Raw genomic sequence first — 25,062 nt, 5'->3', positions numbered from 1 at the left:
ATTATACAGATATATATATATACTTTTTTCCAAATGCCTTTGTATGGTTTTGAAGTCAGGGTAATTAATTCATAAAACTTCTTAAGTTTATGAATTCAAACTCCATAAATGAATTTGGAAACCTACCCTCCTCTTCAATTTTTTGAAATAGTTTGAGAAGGATAGGTATTAATTCTTCTTTGAACATTTGGAAAAGTTCACCTGTGAAGCCATCTGGTACAAGATTTTTGTTTGTTGGATTTTTTTTATTATTATTGGTTCAATTTTGTTAGTAGTTATCAGTCTATTCAGATTTACTGTTTCCTCTTGATTCAGTTTTGGAAGATTGTTTGTTTCTGGAAAAGTATTATCCAGTATTATCCAATTTGTTGGCATATAATTGTTTATAGTATTTTCTTATAATTCTTTGCATTTCTGTGGTTTCAGTTGTCACTTCCTCTTTCATTTCTGATTTGATTTATTTGGGTCCTGTCTCTTTTTTTCCTTGATTCTGCCTAATGTTTAACAATATTGTTTAACTTTTTAAAGAACCTTTTCATTGATCTTTCTATTGCTTTTTTAGACTCTATTTTGTTTATTTCCACTCTGATTTTTATCAATTCCTTCCTTCTACTTACTTTGCACTTTGTTCTTCCCTTCCTAGTTCCTTTATGTACAGGGTTATATTATTTATTTGAGATTTTTTTTATTTCTTGAGGTAGGCTTGCATTGCTATAAATTTTCTTTTAGAACTGCTTTGTCTATGTCCCATAGAGTTTGGGTTGTTGTGTTTTCATTTTCATTAGTCTCAAGGAATATTTTTCTTTCTTCCTTGATCTCATTGAAATCCTATTCATTATTTAGTAGCATGTTATTTAGCCTCCATGTTCTTGTGGTGTGTGCGTGTGCGTGTGTGCGTGTGTGTGTGTTTTCAGTTTTCTTCTGATTGATTTCTAGTTTTATACCATTGTGATTGAAGGAGGAGCTTGGTATCATTTCAATCTTCTTAAATTTATTGAAGTTTGATGACCTAACATGTTGTCTATCCTGGAAAATATTGTATGTACACTTGAAAAGACCAACACTCTATCCACTGAGCCAAACCGGCTAGGGCACTGAAGGCTTTTTATATTACTTTTCTTGGTGATAGAAACATCAATGATGAGAGAGAGCCATTGATTGGCTGCCTCCTGTACGCCCCCTACTCTGGATCGAGCCCTCAACCTGGGCATGTGACTTTGACCGGAATCAAACCCAGGACCATTCAGTCTGCAGGCCATGCTCTATCCACTGAGCCAAACCAGCTAGGGTGAAAGGGAACTTTTGGTAGCAAGTGTCCATTAGGGTTTCTCACCCTCATACAGGCCTTTGAGCCTGGATAATTCTTTGTCATGGGGGCTGTCCCGTAAGTTGTTGGATATCGATCAGCATGCCAGGATTCTACTCAGTAGATGCCGGAGCAATTGCCCTTTTCCCCTCAGTTTGGCAATCAAAAATGTCTCTATATGTTGCCCAATCTCCCTGAGATAAGGTGGGGAGAGAAGGAGCAATATCCCCACTGGTATAAATATTGGTTCTTTAGGGCAGAAATTTGATACTTAATGTTGTCATTTCCCTTTTTATGGACTTTTATAAACCCAGATATATCTCCTCCCCTAGCAAAAATCTGACTAAAACAACAGAGATTATTGCATAAAATGTTGTGCATTTTATATATCTCACTAGAGGCCAGGCGGATGGATTTGTGCACCAGTGGGGTCCCTCGGCCTCACCTGACCCTCTCGCAATCTGGGACCCCTCAGGGGATGTCAGAGAGCCGGTTTCGGCCCAATCCCCACAAACCAGGCCAAGGGACCCCACCTGTGCATGAATCCATGCACCAAGCCTCTAGTATGCATGTAAGATCTTTGGTTAATCTCTTTCTGCCCTTCCCCTTTCCCTTCCCTCTGAGATTCATCAGTTTGTTCCATGTTTCCATACCTGTGTGTTGAGTGTCTGCCCCCTGGTGGTCAGTATGCATCATAGCTACCAGTCGAATGGTCGAATGGTTGCTTGGGCTTTTATATATATAGATCCTTTAGTAGGTGAATTTTTAAAAAATCATAAGAGGGGAGCAAAAGATTTTTTGTCTCCAAAAAATGATTAAACAAATTAAAATAATAATTCTCCTATTATTAGTCTGATTTTAGCCAGGTTGAGGAAGTACTATTCTAATATCCTGCACAAAATTACAAATTTCAATTGGAAAGTTCTGCAGGCAGTTAATGGTCCTGCTATCCATCTGATGAAGGGTTCAGAGCATGTGTGAGCTAAACTTTCCCAGGAAGGCATTCTTTTTTTTTTTGTTTAAATATTTTATTTATTTTTTACAGAAAGGAAGGGAGAGATATAGAGAGTTAGAAACATCGATGAGAGAGAAACATCGATCAGCCGCCTCCTGCACACCCTCTACTGAGGATGTGCCCGCAACCAAGGTACATGCCCTTGACCGGAATCGAACCTGGGACCCTTCAGTCCGCAGGCCGATGCTCTATCCACCGAGCCAAACTGGCTAGGGCCCAGGAAGGCATTCTTATACTATCAGCATGTCTGTGCCATTAAGATCCCTTCTTTCCTTGATAAAATGTTTTTGTTATTGTTCTGAGTCTCAGGGAAAAGTGTAATTTTTAATGGAAGAAACCTAAGATTGGCCTCCGAATTACCTTGATGTGATTTCGTACCATCGGTCTATGCAAAAGGAGAGTTTGGCCTTCTGAAGAAAATCAGTTCAAATTATTAAAAATAGCTAACATGGGAACATAGAAAATATTCTAAAGTATTTGATTATAACTCAAAACACAAGTTGCATTTCTAATCCAGAAAAAAGAGAAATCTCTTTGAGTTGTAATTCTGAAAGGTGGTTTTGAACTCTCAATGTTGGCTACTTCCTGCGCCTGACTGAACAAGAGCATTCACTTGTGTGATGCAGTTTGTCCTCTGCCCATCGTCCCATGTCACCTGGCAAGAGCAGCAGGTCCTGTTCCTGTGCTCGCCAGGGGTTTCAGTCAGGACTCCTGATGCAAGTGTCGGAAACTGAAGCCAAGCCAGGGCATTTATTGGCCGACATAAAACATCCCAGAAGGAAAGAGTATCTGTAATAAAGAGAGGAACTCAAGCACCATGGGAGTCTCTCTCTTCATTCTGGTCTGAGTTTCTCTCCGTTTGGCTTTTTCTTTCAAAAACAGTTTTGGCTTGTTGTGTTTTTAACAAAATGAGGGTGTTGGGTGCTGGGGCTCTCCTGTCTCATCCTTACTGGACAAATCTCTGTGTCCAGAGGCCTGCCATGCTGTTTGAGGCCAGGCTCAAGTACAGTGGTCTTATTAAGGAAGTTCTCAGTGCAACATGGAGAGGGAATGGGGGAAACAGGAGAAGGCAGGGAAAGGATGGGTCACTGCTCCAGTTCCAGGTGAAGTGCCAGCCTCCGGCCTCCGTCTGACTCCAGGGGGAGGGGAGGGGCTCTGGAGCATAAACTGCAGAGTTTGTCTCCATCTGGAAGGAAGGAGCCAGGCTTTTGCACCCACACACCAGCCATTGGCTGAGGTGAGGGGCTGTGATCTCCGAGGCATGTCCAGCTCTAGCTCCCTGGAGGTGAAGCAACCCTAGCAACCCAGGAGCTAACCCCTAAGAAGGTTGCAGATACCAGCTTTTTGCAACAAAACCCAAGGAAGTTTGGGGCTGGGCACCCAGCCCTTCTGTCTGCTGCACACACCCATCCCTGAGTGGCCAAATGTTGGGTCTCTGATTGGCAACCCCAACCAGAACCATGTTTTTGTGCCAGAAATGGGGAATCACCCAAGACAGGGAAGATTCTGTTGCATGAAGCAGAGAGAGGTGATGGGCAGACAGAATAAAGAATGTCAGTTCTGCATGGCTACAACTATTTGGACTTACCAAATTTGACTCCAAGCAGGTCAAGTCAAGGTCAGATGAACACACATTCAGAGAAGGAACCTTAAACTTACTGAGAATCTACTAGCGCTGCTTTTGTTAGTAGCTTCATTGATGTATAACTAGCATGCAATAAAGGGCACATATTCCAGTTGTAACTTTGATGATATTTGACATGTACACGCCTGTGAAACCACCACAGCCATCGACATAATGAGCATCTCCATCTCCCCATTGTTTCCCGTCCTGACCCACCCCTCCCTACCCTCCCCTTCTTCGTCCTCCAGCAATCACTCATGTGCTTCCTGTCCCTATCGGTTATCTTGTATCTTCTAGAATTTTATATAAATGGAACTCTACAGCACATACTCTGTTTTCTGGCCTGGCACAATTATTCTGAGATTAGTCCATATTTTGTGCATCAGCAGTTCATTACCTGTATTGCGAGGAGCACCCCATTGCAAAGATGTGCCACAACGTGTTCATCGCTCCCCAGATGGTGGACTCCAGCACTTTCCGTGCCTTCGTCATGGGTGTGTCATGTTCTCCACAGAGCTGTGAAACAGGTCTCCACCCACATGGGCTCCGGGAGGTGAACTGCGCTACCTGGTATCTCAGCTTGTATCCAGTGGAGCTTAGATCTCAGCTTTTTTCCTCAGTAAAGCCTAGGCTTTTTTCTGCTCTCCCCACCTTTCTAAGAACACAAAATAGACACCCACTACTTAACTGTTCTCCATTCTAATTAGCAACGTTTACAAATTCAGAGGAGCTTTTCCAGTGTGTACTCACACATTAAGCCTCGCCTTCCGCTGGATGCTCTCCTCATGCCACCCTTTCCTCTAACTGGAACAAAACAGGATAATTTGGTAGGATGTTTTCTAAACAGTTGTCTGGTCTTTGCTCATTTTTACTCTATTGTACCAAGTCCTTTGTCCATTTCACTCCCGAGCTAAAGAGCTGATAGCTAGTCAGCCCGTTCAGGTGCCTCCAGGCTCCGAGGGGAAGCGAGATGTGGCCAGACACCAGCTCTGGGCCTCAGCAGATTTCTCAGTGACAGCCTCGCGCTCTTCTCGAAGCACTCCTCAGATTTCCACATTTCCATTTTGTGCTTGTGTATGTCCAACCTCCTCAATTCAATTGTAAATTATTTGAGGCATTTGCCAAAGCAGCCCTGCCTAAGGTCTGGATGGCTGGCCTCGGGTTCCAAATCACTCAGCGCAGAGGGCACACGTACACCCTGGCCGCCCAAAGTCTTAGATGAGAAGATGACAAGAATACAATCTGAAACAGTTCACCCCTGTTAAAGTAGCCTGGTAAAATCCTGAGAGCTGAGGAGCAGGGAGCCAGAGAAGACCCCCGAAGCCTTGGGCTGAAGAACACAGCAGATCCTGTAGGAGCTGAGCCTACCCTCTACCCGGCTGCTGGGCAGGCCACTTACTGAAACTCCTTTGACTCTGTGCCTGGGGTCACGGCTCTGCCTGGGCAGCCAGCATGAGGACTGCCAGAGGCACAGGCAGGTGAGTGCCCTCAGGGATGATGCTCAAGCACTAGGAGAGCTGGTGGATGCATACCCCAGCTCCCTCCCATCTTGGGGTGGGGGTGAGGCTGTAATGGTCTACTTTGCCTCCCAGAGTTCCCCGGGGTATTGAGCCCCGGTGACCAGCAGTCACCAGCTCAACAAATCCCACATCATTGACATCCTTTCTTCGTCTCACTTTCCAACTCTGCTTTCTAGAATCACTTCCCAGATAAACTTTTTTGCACCCAAATCCTTGTCTTAGGGGCTGTTATTGGGAAAAGCCAAACACAGACAGACATTAACTAGAAAAGTGGTCCAGCAACCACTGTTGCGTACCTACAGCATTTTGAGTTCAGTGCTTTATAGACATTAGCCCATACAATCCCTGCACTGAATGTAAAAGGTAGGTACTTTTATTCCTATTTGACTAATGAAGACATTGAGTCTTTTAAAAAATTAACCAAATTTACACATTCAGTGCCAGAGCCAGGTTTCCCAGCTCTGGGTGACTTCCAAGTCTGTTTTATAGGCTGTCAACGCTCTCGGGCAGGCCAGCGCCCAGGGGTTGTGGAGGGCACAGTTAACACAAGCCATCAAGCGGCGCTGGGAGTGCCGGCACCTCTTTCTGACGTGTTTAAAGGTGCCCAGAAAAGGATTGGGTACATTGCAGCTCAGGAATAAACAAGTTAAATTGCAAGGATGTTTTTTTCTTTATTTGTTGGGACTCTTTTGAAGCCTTGATATTCAGTTTAAAAATGAGCATTAGCTCTCCTAGCTGTTTGCAGAAGTAATATCAAAATGATATCCTATTCTCATTCCTGCCTACCATTTGTTCTGGTCCCACTGATGGTGGCTGATGAAATTACATACTATAAGTGAACATTCTCATTCCATGCTTCTCATTACTGAGGAAGAAAACTCAAGGATTTCCCAATAAATTTTAGTTTTTAATATGATAACACATACTCTATTTTTCTTGTTTTGAATATATGCAATTTATCAGAGCAGGTTACATTTCTTATTCACTTGCTTTTATCCTTTTCTGTCCATTGCCAGAGAGAAGAAATGCTGATCGCGAAGGAGCATTTGTACAATAAAAGTGGCCTCGGCAGTTCCGTCAGCGACGAGCATGAATAAATGACCTGTAGATTCTTAATGCATTGCTCCAAATATGGGTTTCAATTTGCCTAGAAGTTTCAATAAATTGTGTTGTGTCCCTAAAGACCTACAGATGCCTCATGGGATACATTGCAAAGGATTCCATTTAGAAAGAATCTTGTTTATGCGTAATATATTCTCTGCACTTTTCTGCTCTCTGTTAACGGCTAATGACAGTGAACAACACGGGCGTACTGTTTTCCTTTTAATGAGGCCCAAGATGAACTAAGTTTTCTGAGTTTTTAAGAATTCAGCACCAACTTTTCATTCAAAGATTTAAAGCACAACACAATAGTTGAGCTCAAATGAGAGCCTAAACTGATTCAATGATTAACTTTACACTTAGTAACACACATTACACTTAGCTTGTATCTGTTTTCGTCTTTATAATATGCCTAGGATGCAGGTACTATTATAGTACCCACCTTTTTTAGGTAAGCAAATTGAGGCTTAGAAAGGCAAATTCTGGCCCTAGCCAGTTTGGCTCAGTGGATAGAGCATCAACCTGCGGACTGAAAGGTCCTGGGTTCAATTCCGGTCAAGGGCACATGCCCAGGTTGGGGGCTTGATCCCCAGTAGGGGGCGTACAGGAGGCAGCCCATAAATGATTCTATCGCTCCCTCTTTCTTCCTCTCTGAAATCAATAAAGAAATATTTTTTAAAAAGTAAATTCTGAAGACCACACAAATACTAGACTAAATGTCAAATATTTTATCTCCTAAACTTGGCACTTGTTTCAAAGGCATTAAGTACTTCATGCTTCACATTATGTAGTTGAAGGCTTTTTAAAAAAATCCTCACCCAAAGATATTTTTCCATTGATTTTTAGAGAGAGTGGGAGAGAGAGGGAAAGACAGAGAGAAACATCAATGTGAGAGAAACACATTGATTAGTTGCCTCCTGCACATGCCCTGACCAGGGCCCAGGCCGGGAGGAGTCTGCCCTTGACCGGAATCAAACCTGGGACCCTTAGGTCCGCAGACCAACGCTCTATCCAATGAGCCAAACTGGCTAGGGCACTGAAGGCTTTTTATATTACTTTTCTTGGTGAAAGGAATGGCCACATTTTTTGTGACATCTTAATTAATTTTTCACTTTTTTAACTTAAATAGTAACAACAACATTCTCATGTTTTTCCTGTTTCGGTGCAGGGTTAAGAGCACAGATGTGACATCCATATGCTAATGATTCATTTCTGGATTGATTGTGGTCTGACCGTATTGAAGAAAGACTGTTTAAAACAAATTATATGGACAGAATAAATAAATATACTTCTTAAATTTGAACTTTAGATTTTTTAGCTTAAGGATGTTATCAACCTTCAAGTGTGATATCCGAAAACGTATGCAGTCTAACATCAGTGGAGTATCATTTTGTAACTGTTTACAAAATTTCATGTCCGAACGGAGAGGGAAGGAGCGGACGTCCATTTTTACTTATTGGATCTCTGACCTGTGCTGGGCCTGTTGCAAGGTGCTATTTACAGATATTTCACAGCCACTTTACAGGGCTCTGCAAGGCCAAGGTGATGCTGGGGAAATTAATGGGCCAGGCTTCCCAGACACAAGTGGCAGTGAGGCTCTTGCAATATCTTCAGAAAATTAATTTTCTAAAACTCGCACTGGAGAGGGGATGTGAAAGGAGGCTTTATTGGCATGGAGTTACATGTCTCAGGTTCCAAAGCCTCTCAGCCCTGAAGCCAGTCCTGGAAAAGGTGCCACTGGGAGTTCAGTAACGTCAGAAGCCAGGCCGGTGCCCAGGGTTTCTGTTCCATGTTGCAGCTGGTGTGGTTCCACATTCAGGCCAGACTGAAGTCCACATGTGGAGCCCAGTGTGGCTGTGGGCCATGTCCTGTGGGCACAGGGAGCACAGCAGCGCCTGTAGCCGGAGTCCCAAGGGGGCAGGTGCCCTGGAGCCTAGAGAGAGCCAAGAGTGCAAACTTCTTTTGTTTGGAAGTTTAAATATTTAGGTTTCCTGCCCTTGCAGTGGCCACGCCCATTCTGGCCAATTACCTGTTTCTGGGTGTGATTGACAGGCAGCACTTTCCCTGGTCACGCAGACCTATTGGGCGTGGGTCTAACTGCCTCTGCCAGCCCCTTCCCCCATGGATGAGCAGTGAACAGACTTGGACTGTAAGTGTAGCTTTGTGACAAAGCTGTATAAATGGCATGCCTACATCTAGTCTTCCCTTTCCTCCTTTCCTGTTAAAAAATAACTAGATTACTAGATTACTACAACGGTATCGAAGGAATTTGTTCGGACTCCAGGGCAATGCAATCCTTAACGGCCATCTGTAAGCTTCCCGCCACAGGAGTGCTGCATTTTTAATGGCCTTCATTTCCCCTTTGGAGGAAGGGTTAGGGGTCAGCACCACCTCTGCTCCCAGGACTGGCAGACCTGGTTCCTACTGAGAGGAGAAGGGGTGTGCTCCTTTACTGGCCTCCGGGTGGGATGAGGGTTGAAGCTGATGAATTAGCAAGGCCAGGCCAGGTAAGAAGAAAAATGGCAAAGTTTAGCTTGTGTGAAGGTTAATTTTATGTGTGAACTTGGTTGGACCCCGGGTGCTCAGAATTTGATTAAATTTTATTTCCCAGTGTGTCTATGGGGGCACTTCTAGGTGAGATTAGCATTTGATTTGGTGACTGGGGAAAGCAGAGAGCTCGCCCAGGGTGGGCTGGCCTCATCCAATCAATTCAAGGCCAAAACCAGGGGTGGGGAACCTTCTCTCTGCCAAGGGCCATTTGGGTATTGATAACATCATTGGATATCTGTAACATCACACAAAATTATCACCTTAAAAATTAGTTGCTCTATTAGTCACACATTTGCTTAACTCACCCCCACTGCCTTAGCAGGACCAGACCAGATGATTTCTCGGGCAGGACCTTCCCCACCCCTGGTAGAACAAAAGGTCAAATAAGAAAGAATTGTCTCTCTCTGCCTGACCCTGAGCTGAGAGATCTGTCTTCTCCTTCCTTTGGACTTGGGTTCAGAATCACTGGAACTTACCAATCAGCTCTCATGGTTCTCAGGCTCTTGAAATTGAACTGAAAACTACACTATCAGCTTTCTTGTGTCTCCCGCTGGCTGACTGCAGATCTTGGACTTCTCAGCCTCCAGAATCATGTGAGCTAATTCCTTAGATGGGTGAATGGGACGTATAATCTGGCAGATAGAGCACCTGAGTGATTCTGAAAAATAATCATATTAATTTTAAATTCTAGAATACACATACTTATGTGAACAGAGGGTTAACTTTCTTATGTGGGAACAGAGGGTTAAGTTTTTCCAAGTTTCCTTCCTTAGGCCGGTGCACCTGCCTACTCCCTTTGATCCCCGGCAAAGTGATTGAGGAGGTGACTCAGCAGTGGACAATGTACCATGTACCCAGCAAGCAAGCAGAACTGCTAAGCATGGTCAGGCCAAGCGTGAAGACGTCATCTCATCGCCTGCCGACCCGGAACAGTAGCTGAATTCTGCGGACCCCCAGAACTCCACGTAGCTGCAGGCCGGCCTCCCCTAGCCCCTTCCTCTTTATAATCCTGCACCTGCTGGAAGACAGGATTTGACGCTTTTAAGCTCCCTGTCATCTTGGTTGGCTGGTCTTCTCAATAAATGCCTTGTATGATTCAACCCTTCCTTCGTTATTGGGCACAGTGACAGGCAGCCTGAACCCAACCGGGGGTTTCCCAGTAACATAATAAGTAAATATTGGTGAATATAATGTACAAATATGCACAGCCTATTGGTTCTGTTTCTCTGGGGAACCCACTGATACAGCTGGGGTTTGCAGTGGTGGGAACCTGGGATACGGGTGGGCTGCTCAGGTGGGTCGAACAAATGAAATGGGGCGGGTGCAGGCGGACCGGGATGGCGAGGTCTGTCCTGAGCTGGAGAGTGCTTTCCCCTTTTAAAGAATTCAGATTTAAACTTAAGTAAATAAAGACACAAACAGAAGCCTGTGTAAGGCACACAAAGCGTGGCTGTGGGCTCCAGTCAGCCCCAGGGGCACCTGTTTAGGACCCTGAACTAAATGACTGCGTCCTGCACACGGGGTGTGGGGGCAGCAGGGAGCCTGGGTGGGGGCCAGGCCGGCAGGCCCAGGGGGAGCCCAGCAGCCGCTTCCTGGGACCCACGTGTGCAGGACCCAGGGCAGCCCCTGTGCCTCAGCCCTGAAAATGTGGGTGGATCACAGGTTAGACTGTGGGTTTCTTTCCTCCTACAAAAAGGAGGGACAGCCAGAAAAATGAGAGCAGTCAGACATTAAGCCAAATTATTTTTAAAAGAATAAAAACAAAGTATGATGAATTTTGCCCACTGGATCTGAGCCCAAGCTTTGTATCTGTCAGATGCATTCTGGAGTTCCACAGAATTGTCTGGAAATACAGTGGGCTCGCTGCTGTGGGGGCTCGTCCCCTCGTTCTCCTGGCCAGGGCTCCCGCAGTCGCCCAATTCTAAAATGCTACAATGCTAAACCTGGGCAAGTCCCCAGCAAATGGCACACTGGCCCTGGGCTGTCTGAAACAGCATGAGAAAAATCATCACCCAGGCTCCATCCCCAGTAGGGGGCGTGAAGGAGGCAGCTGATCAATGATTCTCTCTCATCATTGGTGTTTCTATCTCCCTCTCCCCCTCCCTTCCTCTCTGAAATCAATAAAAATTATTTTTTTTTAAATGAAAATTAAAAAACTGGAAACCCAGATCTAGGAATAAAGCTCAGATTGCTTTAATGGGGGGGAAAAAAAGAAAAACCATCACCACAGAGAACACATGACATTAAATCTGATAATAATGGGTGCTCTCCTACAAAATATTCATTAGATTACATAGTGAACTTTCTCAAGTCAGGTGCTTTCACCTCTGAATTTCCAGAATTTAACATATTATAGTGGCTCAATAATTGTTCAAGGAACACATGATAAAACAATAGGTATCACTTATTGAGTTCTTACCATGTGCCAGACACTTCTTTGATATCTCAATGTTCATAACAACCCTCATCTTTACTATTGTTATTATTTTATTTTGCAAATGGAGTGAGGATTAGAGATGTAAGTCACATTCCAGCAAGAAAATGAGCCAGTGTGGGTACTAGTGCTTACCTGGCTCAATGTTCGTGTTGGTAACGGCCGCACTGAACCATCTCCCTTTAGCAGGAACCCAAATTGTGTTGGCCATAATCAAATTTCCAATTACCCGGATACTGGAATAAATGCCGTTATAAGCTTCATAAACTATTCTCCCCTCTTCCTTTTGTGCTTTGTTTATTGCCACTCTAAAGTTGCTGTTGTTATATGCACATTGAATTATAAAGTACCGTATTAGTCAGAAACATTCTATTTTTTTACAGATGTATTCCTGGGATTTATGCATTCATATCACCAGTTGGATGGTGTGTTTAATGTTATTTCAGTAGGTGAAGCATCCTTCCAGACAGGCTTGATGATCACAGTGAACAGAGATTGCCACTCCTGTCCCCAGTAAAAAATCTCATTCTGTTATTTTGGGGTGAAATGTAACCCCGCTCATTTTTAATTTTATCCCCTGATCATGTTGGCCTCTCAGTAACTTTATTCAGGAGGGAATGGGAGTGGCCTGGGTGGGAAGTTCAATGGCAGGCACAGTAGGCTCTAAGGCTTGGGCCGTGGCTCACCCCCGTCGGGCTGTTGGATGGTTGATTGCTTTCTGAAAGCTCTAAAGACAGGCAGTCAATCTGCTGAAGCCTCTCTTAGCACCGGGAGTGCTCACCAGCCAGCCTCTCAGCAGGGGCTGGGGCAGACTAATCCTGCAAATGGTCCAGAAAAACCTTCCACCCTTTCCCCCATCTGGCCCCAATCCATCTCTTCCATCTCGTCTTCTGTCTCCATCCACACTCCTGCTTCAAAACCCCAGATACCGTTGACAGGGTGCGCCCTAAAAATGTCTCTCCCAGGACCTTCAGACTTTTTGGTTTCGAGTGCTCTACCCTTTCAGATGAAGACAGTTATTTCTTCAAAAGGAAATTCCAATACCAGGTTAAATGTTTTGCTCACCTGTTTTGTTCTAACCAGTAATCACTCCCTCGTCAGTTCCACCGAGCCCCACTTCACCTTCTGTTGAGGAGGAGAGAATCGGGTAGGGACGGCTTCAGCCGCATGGAGCCCAGGCCTGGGGAAATCAGAGAAATTAGTTACTGCCTTTCCTGGTCCTACTGTTGCTCTTTTGTCGCTATCTACCGTATGGCATGTCTTTATTTCTCATGGGCCCACTGAGCATCACGGACAATTCAGTCCCATCCAATGGCCCCCACGCGGCAGACATGCCACAGACTTCTGTATAGTAGGGTCATATTTTCAATGTGACACTTTATTTATGTTTTTAATGAAATTTCTTCTTTTTTAAAATATATATTTTTTTATTAATTTCAGAGAAGAAGGGAGAGGAAGAGAGAAATAGAAACATCAATGATGAGAAAGAATCATTGATTGGCTGCCTCCTGCACGCCCCCTACTGGGGATGGAGCCCGAAACTCTGGGCATGTGCCCTTGACTGGAATTGAACCCAGGGTCATTCAGTCTGCAGGCTGACGCTGTATCCGCTGAGCTAGGGCTCAATGTAACACTTTAGAAGAATCTAATAAACATTTAACAATCACATGACTTTCAAAGATTTCCCAATACCAACCTCTCCTCTCTCTTTAACCTTTGTTCCAGATTTGTAGCAGAAAAACAAGCAAAGAGAACTGTCCTGTCAAGCTCACTTGGTTTCTTCTGGCTTAAAGCACCCTAGGATTTAAGCTCAGATCATTCTAGATCTCTGCTGGCAACACATTTGGTTACTAAGTCCTTGAAATGAGGCTGGTATGAGCTGAGGAGTGTTGCAAATAAAATCCAGTGAAATACATACTGGATTTAAAGATGTAAAATATCTGATTAGTACTTTCATATTAATTGCATATCCAAATGGTATTTTATTATATTGGCTTAAATAAACTATATTATTATAATCAAATTTACCTGCTTCTTTTTACTTTTTAAGTTGTGGTTACTAGAAAATTTCTAATTGCTTAAATTCTGTTTCTATTGGACAGTGATGTTCTGGATTCTGCCCCTGCCACTTCCCTGGCCCTTCTGGCATCCTGGCCCTTCCGGCAGCGATCCCTGTGGGGAGCTCCCACACATTCTGGTGTTTTGGTGAAAGGCCTTAATGCTGCCTTTATCTGTGTGTAGGGTGTGCCACCTGGTCCCTGGGTGTCCTGAGGCGGTATCTACCAGGCATGGCTGGAGGCACGAGGGACTGGGTTCTTGCCCTCTTTGCTTGTCTCCCCCAAGACCCCTCCTGTCGGCACTGGAGGGTTCCCTAGTTTCACTCTTGGAAAGATCTGGCCTTATACCCTGTCTTTTCCCTGGGGCCATATTCCTCAGCGTCTGGACCTAATCTTTGTGGCAGATGGGCTGCGGGGGGGGGAGGGGGGGGCAACTTTCTCCCAAGAAGGAAAATACAGTTTGATATTTCAAACTATCATCCCCTCCATCTTGGTTTATTGAATAAATACAAACGTAAAACACCAAGTCATGGCTGGAGTTGGTCTCATGGGAAGTAACACTTAAATTTATTCTCCTTGTCATGGTCCCGAAGCAGGGAAGGGACCCACATTTCTCACTGTTACCTTCCCTTGCAATGCTACAGGATTTCAAAGAGAGAGAGAAAGAGAGAGAGAGAGAGAGAGAGAGAGAGAGAGAGAGAGAGGAGAGAGAGAGAGAGGGAGAGAGAGAGAGAGAGAGAGAGGGAGAGAGAGAGAGAATGTTGCACTAATCCTCTCAAGGACATAGGCTTTCTTGAAAGCCACTCAATGGGTAAATATTAGTTTTTCAGAACCAGCATGACTCACTGAGTAAACTCAACCATTTATAACTTCCCCAGGATTTGAAGTCTCAAACTGTAGGAATTCTGAGCTTGGTACTGTGGAAGGGTGGGATGGAGGGGTCTCCTCTAGGATTGTGGGTTCCACATCTTCCCTGTCACTGGGGTCTCTGGGTCGCATTCTTAATGTAACACTCAGCGTGAACAGTCTCCTCTTGCCATGCTCCTCCTGGCATTCATCTGTGGTTGCCACAGACAGTCAGCATTAGCTTCTGGATGAATCCCTTTGAAAATACTGCTCAGCGACGTCTTCACTCTTCAGGTGTCTCCCCAAAGTGTATCCATTACTGAAAGCTGGCAGCCCAATTGATGTTTCTTTCTTTTCAGATTTAATCCACTGGAATTAATAATCATTCAAAGTGTCCATGCATTTTGGGGAAGCCTTATATTCATAAAATGGCCTGATTGTCCATGGGTGCGCGCCCTGCCCTCTGATTCCTGGTCTGAGCTCCAGGAACAAGCTGCCCCCACCCCTTGGCTGTGTTCCTCTCCCCTCCCTGCCAGAGTGACTGTTGTTATTTCCCTCAAATCAGTTTAGATTGTAAATTACATAAGTGCATCACTGCCAGCCCTAGTTTTAATCACAGCGCTTAAATGCCCCTCCCCCCAATCAAAATGAAATGCACAAAATGCTGCCAACTGTTTCCCCAGTTCTTCCCAAACGGAGTCTGTCCAAACTGTTACCAAGCATTCTGGTAGAGTGAGCCACATTAACACACAAACATTTAAAATCACTTACAGCCCTACCCGGTTTGGCTCAGTGGATAGGGCGTCGGCCAGTGGACTGAAGGGTCCTTGCTTCAATCTGGTTAAGGGCACATGCCCAGATGTTTCTATCTCTCCCTTCCTCTATGAAATAAAAAATATATATATTAAAAAATAAAAATAAGATAAAATGACTTACAACTTGCTCTGTTTGGGAGAAATTTGGTATTTTAGTCATGGAGGTTGCCCGTAAGGATGAGTGTGTATCTGTTGATTGCTGTTTGTGTTCCTTTGAAGATAAGAATGAGTTCTGCCAATTTTCAATAGCCTGCCACTGAGATTTCTGCCATTTGTAATCAGATACCTGAGGCTGCATTGTCGATGAGAAAGGACAGAGCTGTTGGGAACTGTCATTTAAAAATTTAATAATTTATATTTTAGAACAATTTTATTCACAACAAAACTGAAGGGAGGGTTCCGAGATTTCCCATATATTTGCTCCCCCCACACATGCACAGCCTCCCCCACAAGCAGCACCACACCAGAGCAATGCATTTGTGACATCACAATGATGAGCTTACATTGACTCATCATAACCTCCTAAAGCCCAGCATTTACATTAGGATTCACTCTTGCTGGTGTACATTCTATGGGTTTGGACAAATATATAATACTTATCCATCAATATAGCATCATATAGAATATTTTTACTGTCTTAAAATCCTGTGTCCACCTGCTCATCCCCTCCCTCTAACCCATAGCAAACACTGATCTTTCTACTGTCTCCATGGGTTTGCCTTTTCTTGAATGCCATATAGGTAGAGTTATATAGTGTGTAGACTTTTCTTTCCCTTAGTCGTATGCCTTTAAGATTCCTTTAGGTATTTTTATGACTTGATAGCTCTCTCTCTTTTTTCTTTTCTTTTTTTTAAGCTCTGAGTAATATCCTACTGTCTGGATGTTCCACAGTTTCTCTATCCGTTCACCCACTGAAGGACATCTTGCTTGCTTCCCAGTTTTGCAACTCGGAATAAAGCTGCTATAACCATCTGTGTGCAGGCTTTGTGTGGACATAGGTTTTCAAGTTCTCTGAGTAAATGCCAATGAGCACGATTGCTGGACCGCATAGTAAAAGTGTGTTTAGTTTGTAGGAAACCACCAGCTGTTTTCCAAAGCGGCTGCTCCGCGTTGCATTCCCACCAGCAACAATGAGAGTTCCGGTTGCTCCATGCCCTCCTCAGCAGCTGGTGTCGTCAGTGACCCAGGGCGTGGCCATCTGACAGGTGTGGAGTGTATCTCAATCTTGCATTTCCCTGTTGACATCTGGTGTGGGATGGCCATTTTCATAGCTGTTTGACCTCAGGCTTGTCCCTGACTATGGGCTCCGCATCCTCGTTTGTCAGCCATGCATGGGAATGCCTGTCTTGCAGGATGGAGGTAATTACAAATGACAGATGTAAGTGTCTGACTCAGGTCCTCAGCAACGCAGCTGCTGTAGGGATTTACACGGTGACAGCGCCCAAGTGTCACACGTCAAGTCAGGCCCCTCATCTCTCGGATTTCATGAACTAAAATAATTTCAGTTTCTGGAAGGAACTGATCTAAACTTGAGAAGCTTTTATCTCAAGTGAAGACAACAAAGAAGAAAGCAAAGCAACCACCCTCTATTTCCTTCAGCTTATGTAAAAGAAATACTCTCTGCAACAGCATAAAAGGAAGGACACAGTCTAAGAAAAATAGCACGATTCTTACAAAATAAGTGCAGCTTCAAGGAAGCAGTTCTCAGGTTTTTCTTGTCACTGTGAATGGCCAAAGCAGGCACTGGCTGAACTGATGGGTCCTCAGGAAGCCTGGGGCCCCCTCTGATGTGTGTTCAAACCACGTTTCTCTCCTTTGTCTGGGCTTCTTGTTTTCTAACTGACCAGCATGTCAGAGCCGCATCTTTCTAGGGAAACAGGGTGATGGTGAGCTTTGTTCCCCACCCCGAGGCTGAGTTTAAACTCTTCTCTCTCCATGCGTCCTTGTCAGGCTGTGGGGCTTCCTGGCTCTGTGCGGTGGCTCTCCATCTGACCTGAAAACATGCACATGGGTGCCTGTTCGCGGATGTTCCCATCTGTACAGATCTGTTCCTATTCTCACATTCACACGCCTTATTTTATCAGCCTTCATTTCCCCTCCCATTTTCAGAATATTACAGGTGAGCTGCCTGAAAGCTTTATCGTTTTTTTTTTTTACTTAGTTTACTATTTCTTTAGAAATAACGCTGGCCACAGGTATTCGTTTCTTATCCTTGTTGCAATGATTCTTTCCTTCATTTTTTAAGGCTGCAGAGTCTATAAAGTTGGACATTTGGTTTAACATATGTATCAACAGCAGAAGCGTGCATTCTGTAACCATGGAAAACACATGGATTGTCTCCATAGGAGTGGAAAACGGAGAACAAGGACGTCATATTGTTACAGAATTAGAATTGCGAATTCAAAGATAGCCTCCCTGATTATATAGAGAGACCTCAGGTTCAGGTGGGAAATGAACACCAGGAGAGGGAAGTCCTGCAAGTGGTCACACGGAGCACTAGACCTGGAGGAATGACTGCAAAAGCAGGCCGCAGAGGATACTGTGTTGGTGATCGAGCTGTCAAAGAATGTTTACATTTCTAGAATTACTGAGCCAGTATTGCATTTAGAGTTTTTGATTGTGTCCTTCCTATAAAGTGTGATGGTCCTGAGACTTACGGATATCAGTTGCCCTGAAACCAAGATCACAGTTATAGACAGTCCAGAAAAGAAGTAGCCAATCCAGCATAAATGCAGCATTTGCACCCTGGATGCCACTTCCAGTTAGAGATTAAGCACATTCTGGCTATTCCGGGCAAAGGGAGCAATACTAGTAATGGCTAAAGGTGTGAGCTTGAGAGCCAGGAAAAGAGAGTTTGAGCCTTGGCTCCAAAACTTCTCATCGTATGAACGTCAGTGACATGTTTAACTTCTGTAAGCCTCAGTTTCTAATCTCTAAAATGATAACCTTAACTTCAGATCCATCTTATTTTTTATCACAGTCCTTAATGCTGTGATAACAAACAAGCAGGGTGTGTGCTCTCATCCACGTGAGGCTATTTCTTGAAGACTACTGCTCTGAGCAGGTTTTGTACAAACAGTGTATTAACAGAGCTTTGGAAGGCCAACAAAATGGCAGGGAGAACTGTGTTAAAAGTGTGATTAGAACCAAGTGTGTACTGAAACTGTCCCCGGCCAAGGGTTCTCTCCCTGCCCCCATGACAGAAATCAAGGGAGGAGGCGAAACCGATTCAGAAGAAGAGGTTTTACTGAAAAGAAAGCGGAGGGAAAGGAGAAGCGGGGAGCCTGATGCCTTGGGGAGCACACACCAATGCGGGGCGTGGCTCCGAGCTGCTGCGGGGCTGGTGATTGGCTGGGCTCTTCGCGCAGGTGCAGGGTAGATTTCTTTGCATTTCAGGTTCCCACTGTGAGTTGGTATTGACCACTCAGAGACAACTCAAACTTCTCTAGGAGAGACTTAAAAAGTAACTGAAGAGCATTCCCTCCCATTTAAGAGAGGCTCAGCCCGTCTGAAAACTATATAGGGAGGTCGTGGCATCATGTGCGCTGGTATGAGGTATAGGATAGTATAGAACAGGGGTTGCCAAACCAGGACCCCTGGGCCTGCTGCCTGTTTTTGCAATAAAGTTTGTTGGAAAAAGCAGTGCCCATTCATTTACATATCATCTATAGATACGCTACATTTGTGTTGCCAGAGCAGAGTCAAATAGTTGCCATGGAGACCAGGCAGCCCACAAAGGCTAAAATATTTACTATCTGGATCTTCACAAAACATGTTTGCCGGCCCCTGGTGTACAATGATGCTGATGCTGTAAGTTCATTTTTGTTCTCCCTGGGGAGGCTGCAGGGCCCGGAGCAGCCTTGATTTCCTAGCCTCCAGTGTCGTGCCCGGCTCAGGGACCTGTTCGTACTAAGAGACAGCCTGTGCTTTTACTATCTTTCTCCTATAACTTTAGAAAAAGTAATTACATAGCACAGGAAGGTGGTTAAAGTACTGTCTAACATGGACATGGTAAAGAGCTACCTGCATTCCTAAAACCTGGCTCATAAAACTTTCCTAGCACCAACCTGATGGGTTTAGCTCAGTGGTTCTCAAACTTGAGCGGCATCACAACCCCCTGCAGGTCTGGCGGAACCTCAGGAGCTAGGTCTGCACTCCAGGTTTCTGAGTCAGAAAATCTAGGGTGGGGCCCAAGCATTTATGATTCCGACAAGTTCCCAGGTGATGCTGCTGGTCCACAGGCCAAGCATGAGGACCACACCCCCCGACCATCTGCACGGTGGGTTGGATGGCGATCTCCACAAGGCCCTGCACTGTGTATTCCAGTCATATAAGTATTTCCAGCCTCTGCCATTGGGCCTGGCCCAACCTTACAGCACTCACCACGCATGCGTCCAGTGGGGAAAGCACCCTGCCTGCTCCAGAACCACGAGGGATCCTGAGAGAAGACATCCAACCAGAACCCGCTCAGAAAGAAGCCTTGGTGAGGCTTCAGCATAAGACAGGTTCCATCTCAACCACATCTGGACACCCATCTGGTTTGTATGGCCCTTGGCAGACATGAAAAAATCTATGGTAACCCTGGCCAGTGGCTCAGTTGGCTGGTGTGTTGTCCCATACACCAAAAGGTTGTGGGTTCGATTCTTGGTCAAGGCACATATCCAGGTTGCAGGTTCCATCCCCATCTCTCTCACATCCATCTCTCTCTCTCTCCCTCTCTCTTTCTCTCCTTTTCCCTCTCTTTCTAAAATCAATAAAAACATATCCTCAGGTGAGTATTTTTAAAAAATCAATTGTAATCTTTCCACTATACAAATGCTGCCTTATGAGCCAGACCAGGGTCAACAAACCATTTTTTGAAGGTTTCTTGGTCATAAATATTTCAGGCTTTGCAGACAAAGAGACAAAATTAAGACCATTATGTAGGTATTTATATAACTGTTTAAAGTGCAATCATCTGGAACTATCTATAGTCTGAGGACTGGCTAGAGCAGGCAGCTGGCTGAATGTGGCCCACAGACTGACGTCTGCAGACCCCTGAGTTAGAATCAGAAGAAGATAGGAGGGAGACTATAGAGGGAGAGGAGAAGGGCTGAGCAAGCTAGGAAAGTGATACCTAAATGGAAACCCCTTTCATTCTTCTAGTTGGGGATACCCTCATGATAACCATTGTAAGTGACCTCGTTAGTAATAACAAGAGAGGGAAGGCCAGATATTGTAGGCATGTCATTTGGGCAGCTTCACCAGGAAGCGACAGCTGTACACTCCCCTGAAGCCACCCGTCTATCCCCCGCAGTCCCCGGGAGAGGGGTCTGGACGGGGGGAGATAGACCCGTGCACAGTGAAGCTGGGCAGAGTGAGGACATGGCAGGTGGTTGTCTGTCAGTCACACCTGGGATCAGGTCATTGGCCCGAGTGGGCATGGCCACTGCGAGGGCTCAGAATTGGAAATGTTTTATTCCCTGTGAAAAGGAGTTTGCTCCCCTGCCTCTTGTCCTCTCGGTTCTCCTGGGACTCTTGTTGCAGGGAACCTCCTCTCTTGGCTCCCAGCATTCGCTCACATGCCCAGGGCCATGTGGACCCCACACACAATGGACTGATGGACTGCAGCTGGGCTGATGCTGAGCTGAGCCTGGCTGCAACTTGGAACAGAAACTCTGGGCATTGGCTCTGCTTTTAGCTCTACTGAATTCCCAGCTGCACTTCCTCTATGACTGGAATCGGGGAAATGGGACTTTAGAAATATAGAGAAGTAATTCCACACAAATGAAAATCACTCATCCTCCTGTGGGAGTCTCAGAAAATTCTTTTTCTTGAGATATCGTAAGGACACCACCCCCAGCACTCAATGGGGAAAGGGACACCTCACTTCCACGGACAACACTAAGACACTGGCCTTCAGTTGTTCAATGCGGTGGTGAACACAGCACAACGCAGCCATAGTCTAGGTGAGCTCACCAGCATCTCAGTTATGGCCTGAGTGAGCTGATACAGCTGACAGCTTTGCTTCAAAGTGCGTGTGAGGAAGCTGCACTCTTGGCTTCATGGTAGCAAACATAGCTAGCGCTTGCAGCTGTTTGCAGGCTGCTATCATTCAGAAAGCTGCCTGGTGCCCCCAGAATCCACGACCCCAATTGCATAGCCCACCCGGGAGCCTGCAGTGTGCGCACTCACTCGTGCTCGCACATCTGTACCAGCGCTTCCCCATTCTCTCCCCTCTGGTCCCTGGAAGCATATCATCATGCGGGCGTGAACTTGGCTGCCACACTGGTGGGTGAGAAGCTTGGCTCCAAGACTCTGCTTTCGGTTGTGCTGGTTTCTGTGAACAACATCAAGAAACTCAAGAAAATCCTCCGTGGGACTCCGATGGTGGGCCCTGAACCACAGACTGCCTGGCTTTGCTGTTATTGACGCCTTTGCTGGCTGGCTCCTGAGAAAGCAGACCGAGACGGAGGTGAGCGCGTGGGAAGTCACTGGGTGCTGCTCTTGGAATCCACACCTGCTGGGAAGCTGAAGAAGTGGGGTTTCAGGAGGAGTTCCCCAGAGGCCTGAGCGGGGAGGGAGCTTCTGTAGCCAAGCTCAGTAGCAGCGCGGGAGCGGAGCTGCAGCCTGGGAGGGGCCTCTGGCAGCACACCACAGCGCCCGCCACAGACTACACATTTTCCAGCTTAATTTTCTCAAAACATTTCCATCTGTATCTCTAGGAGATAAAGATGCGTTTATGAAAAGTCCACGATACCGTTGTCATAAGCAATTTTATCAAGAATTCAGTTTCCTGCCCTAACCGGTTTGGCTCAGTGGATAGAGCGTCAGCCTGCAGACTGAAGGGTCCCAGGTTCGATTCCGGCCAAGGGCATGTACCTTGGTTGCGGGCACATCCCCAGTAGGAGGCGTGCAAGAGGCAGCTGATCTATGTTTCTCTCTCATCGATGTTTCTAACTCTCTATCCCTCTCCCTTCCTCTCTGTAAAAAATCAATAAAATATATTTGAAAAAAAAAGAATTCAGTTTCCACTTGCCTGCTAAACATCGTAGCATTATATGTAACTATAATTATATATAACTAGATATAATTAATTTGACATTTATTTATCTTGAGATTCAAGCAAGTCCATAAATTCCAATTGATAGTTCTCAAATCTCTTTCAATTTATAGGTTTTCTTTCATTCCTTTTTCTTGAAATATATTTGTTGACTAAACCTGATAGATTTCTGTCCTATAGAATTTCTCAAACTATTTATTTCTAAAAAGTCCTTCATGGTTATAAAAGAAGTCTATCTGGTGAGAAGTCAACGGGCTTAGCTGGGTCTTCTACTTAGGGTCTCATCAGGTTGAAATCAAAGTGTTGGCCAGCTGGGGTCTTGGCTGGAGTACTGGGGGCAGTGTGTGTGTGTGTGTGTGTGTGTGTGTGAGAGAGAGAGAGAGAGAGAGAGAGAGAGAGAGAGAGAGAGAGAGAGACTATTTCCAGACTCACTCAGGTTGTAGGATGGAGGACTCTGCTTCCTTGCTGGCAGGGGTCGTTCTCAACTCTCAGAGGCCACCACTGTCCCCTGGCTCGTGACCCCCTCATCTTCAAAGTCGACATCACATCAGAGGTGGAGTCCTTCTCATGCTTTGAATCTCTGATTTCTTTTTCTGCCTCATTATCCCTATACCCAGCTGGAGAAAGTTCTCTGAGGGTTCATGTGATTAGATTGGACTAATGCAAATAATCCAAAATAATCTCCCTGTTTTAAGGGCTAAACCTTTAATTACATCTAGAAAGTCCCTTTTGCCAGGTAAGGTAATACCGTCACAGGTCCTGGGGGTTAGGAACTGGTCATTCTGCCTAATCTCACGATCAATTAAGTCTGAAGGAGGTATGTTTTCTACCTCACTTTTGGAGATTATAAACCATTAATATTTTGGAGCTCTGCCTCAGGAGACTTTTCAAAATTTCTTTTAAGCCAGAGGTCCTTAAGCTTATTTGACCACAGGATCTTTTTTATACGTAGCACTTTTAAACATTCTGCAGAACTGGAGTTTCTGACGAGCACATTTGAGGTACACACTTTCCCCTATATTTGTATTATTTTTTTAAAAAATATATTTTATTGATTTTTTACAGAGAGGAAGGGAGAGAGATAGAGAGTCAGAAACATCGATGAGAGAGAAACATCGACCAGCCGCCTCCTGCACATCCCCCACCGGGGATGTGCCCGCAACCCAGGTACATGCCCTTGACCGGAATCGAACCTGGGACCTTTCAGTCCGCAGGCCGATGCTCTATCCACTGAGTCAAACCGGTTTCGGCTGTATTATTTTATATCTGAGTATGTTTTACACATTTAGTATCATATCATATGTTTACTCTTGTAATTTACTTTTTTTAGTTATCACAATGCCATTGAATATCCTTCTAAATTGGTCGTATTGGTTTTTTATTATTGCTTCTATTACAAATGGCCACACATTTGGTCCCTTAAACAACACAAATTTATTATCTTACACTTCTGCAGATCCAAAGTCTGACACAGGCCTCACGGTGCTAAAATAAAAGTATCAGCAAGGCTGTGTTCTTTCTGGAGGCTCCAGAAGAGCATCTGTCTGCTGGCCTTTCCATCTTCTAGAGGCGCCTGTGTGCCTTGGCTCATGGCCCCCTCCTGCATCTCTCAGATTATCCGTCCATAGTCACATCTCTCTGGAGCCCTGAACCATAGGAAGATTCTTTGATTTTTAAGGACTCATGTGGTTAGATTGGACCTACAGAGATAATTCAAGGCATTTAGCCCCTCAAGGTTCTTAATTTAATCACATCTGCCTTTTATCAGGTAACATGCTGATAGTTTCTGAGGGTGAGGGTAGGAACACCCAGGACTGTGGTTCTGCCCACACACTGGTTCTGTGAGCCAATCAGCAAGCACATACCCTAGTTTGTAGGGAATTGAGTTTCAGAATTTTTCCATTTTGCGTTTCAATTTCTAAAACAATACAAGAAAGCTCAGTAACGTAATTCTTCAGCTAACATGGATCAGCTTCACAATAGCCTTGTAGTGAAAATGTAGATTAAAGCACCATTTTCCTTTTTAGTTGAATGAAACAAAACCCAGGCCACTCAGGTTAGTGTAAGCTGTTAGCTATGTAGAGCTCTACCGGGAGGCATTCTTTGTATTGTTATTTATCTCTCGCCCAATGCCTCGCCTACTTTAACAATAGTTCCTTTACATCTTTTTTTACTTGACAAGCTCTTTTGCACTCGTTGCCTTGCTGTCGCACATCATTTTTCATAAAGCTGTTCTGGGGGAGGTTCATGTATGGATTTCTGTTTGGTCTCTAACGTGATGAAACACATGGGACAGAAGCACACAGCATGGGCATATCTTGCACTCTGAGATCACACACTAAATAACACTTTTGAATCTTTTTGAAATTCTTCCCAAGGGAGGGCACCAAGGGGAAAGGGCAAATTTGCATATGCAAAAACTAATTTTCCAAAAGCTCTGCAGGGGCTTCAGAAAATCATTGGGTAGAAAATCTATCCAACCAAGATCACCCGAAAGGGACATGAAATGAAGGGAAGAGCATTCAGCAAACACTGATGGAGGGACAGGGGCAGTGAGGATCTCACAAGAGAGGCAGGTCAAGGAGCTTTAGCCTTCAGTCTGAGGCCAAGAAAACCCAGGGGTGGGTGTGAGGAAGGGGGCCCAATGGAGTGTAATGCAGAAGAAGGCCTAACTGGTTTTAGAGAGCACTGAACCAGCAATTCCTAGCCTTCAGCATTCATGGCCACCAATCTGGAAGATCCCATGTCCCAT

This window comes from Myotis nattereri, assembly GCF_964212035.1.
Source record: "Myotis nattereri genome assembly, chromosome: 14".
NCBI classification, from domain to species: Eukaryota; Metazoa; Chordata; class Mammalia; order Chiroptera; family Vespertilionidae; genus Myotis; species Myotis nattereri.
Note: the sequence above shows the minus strand (reverse complement) of the source record.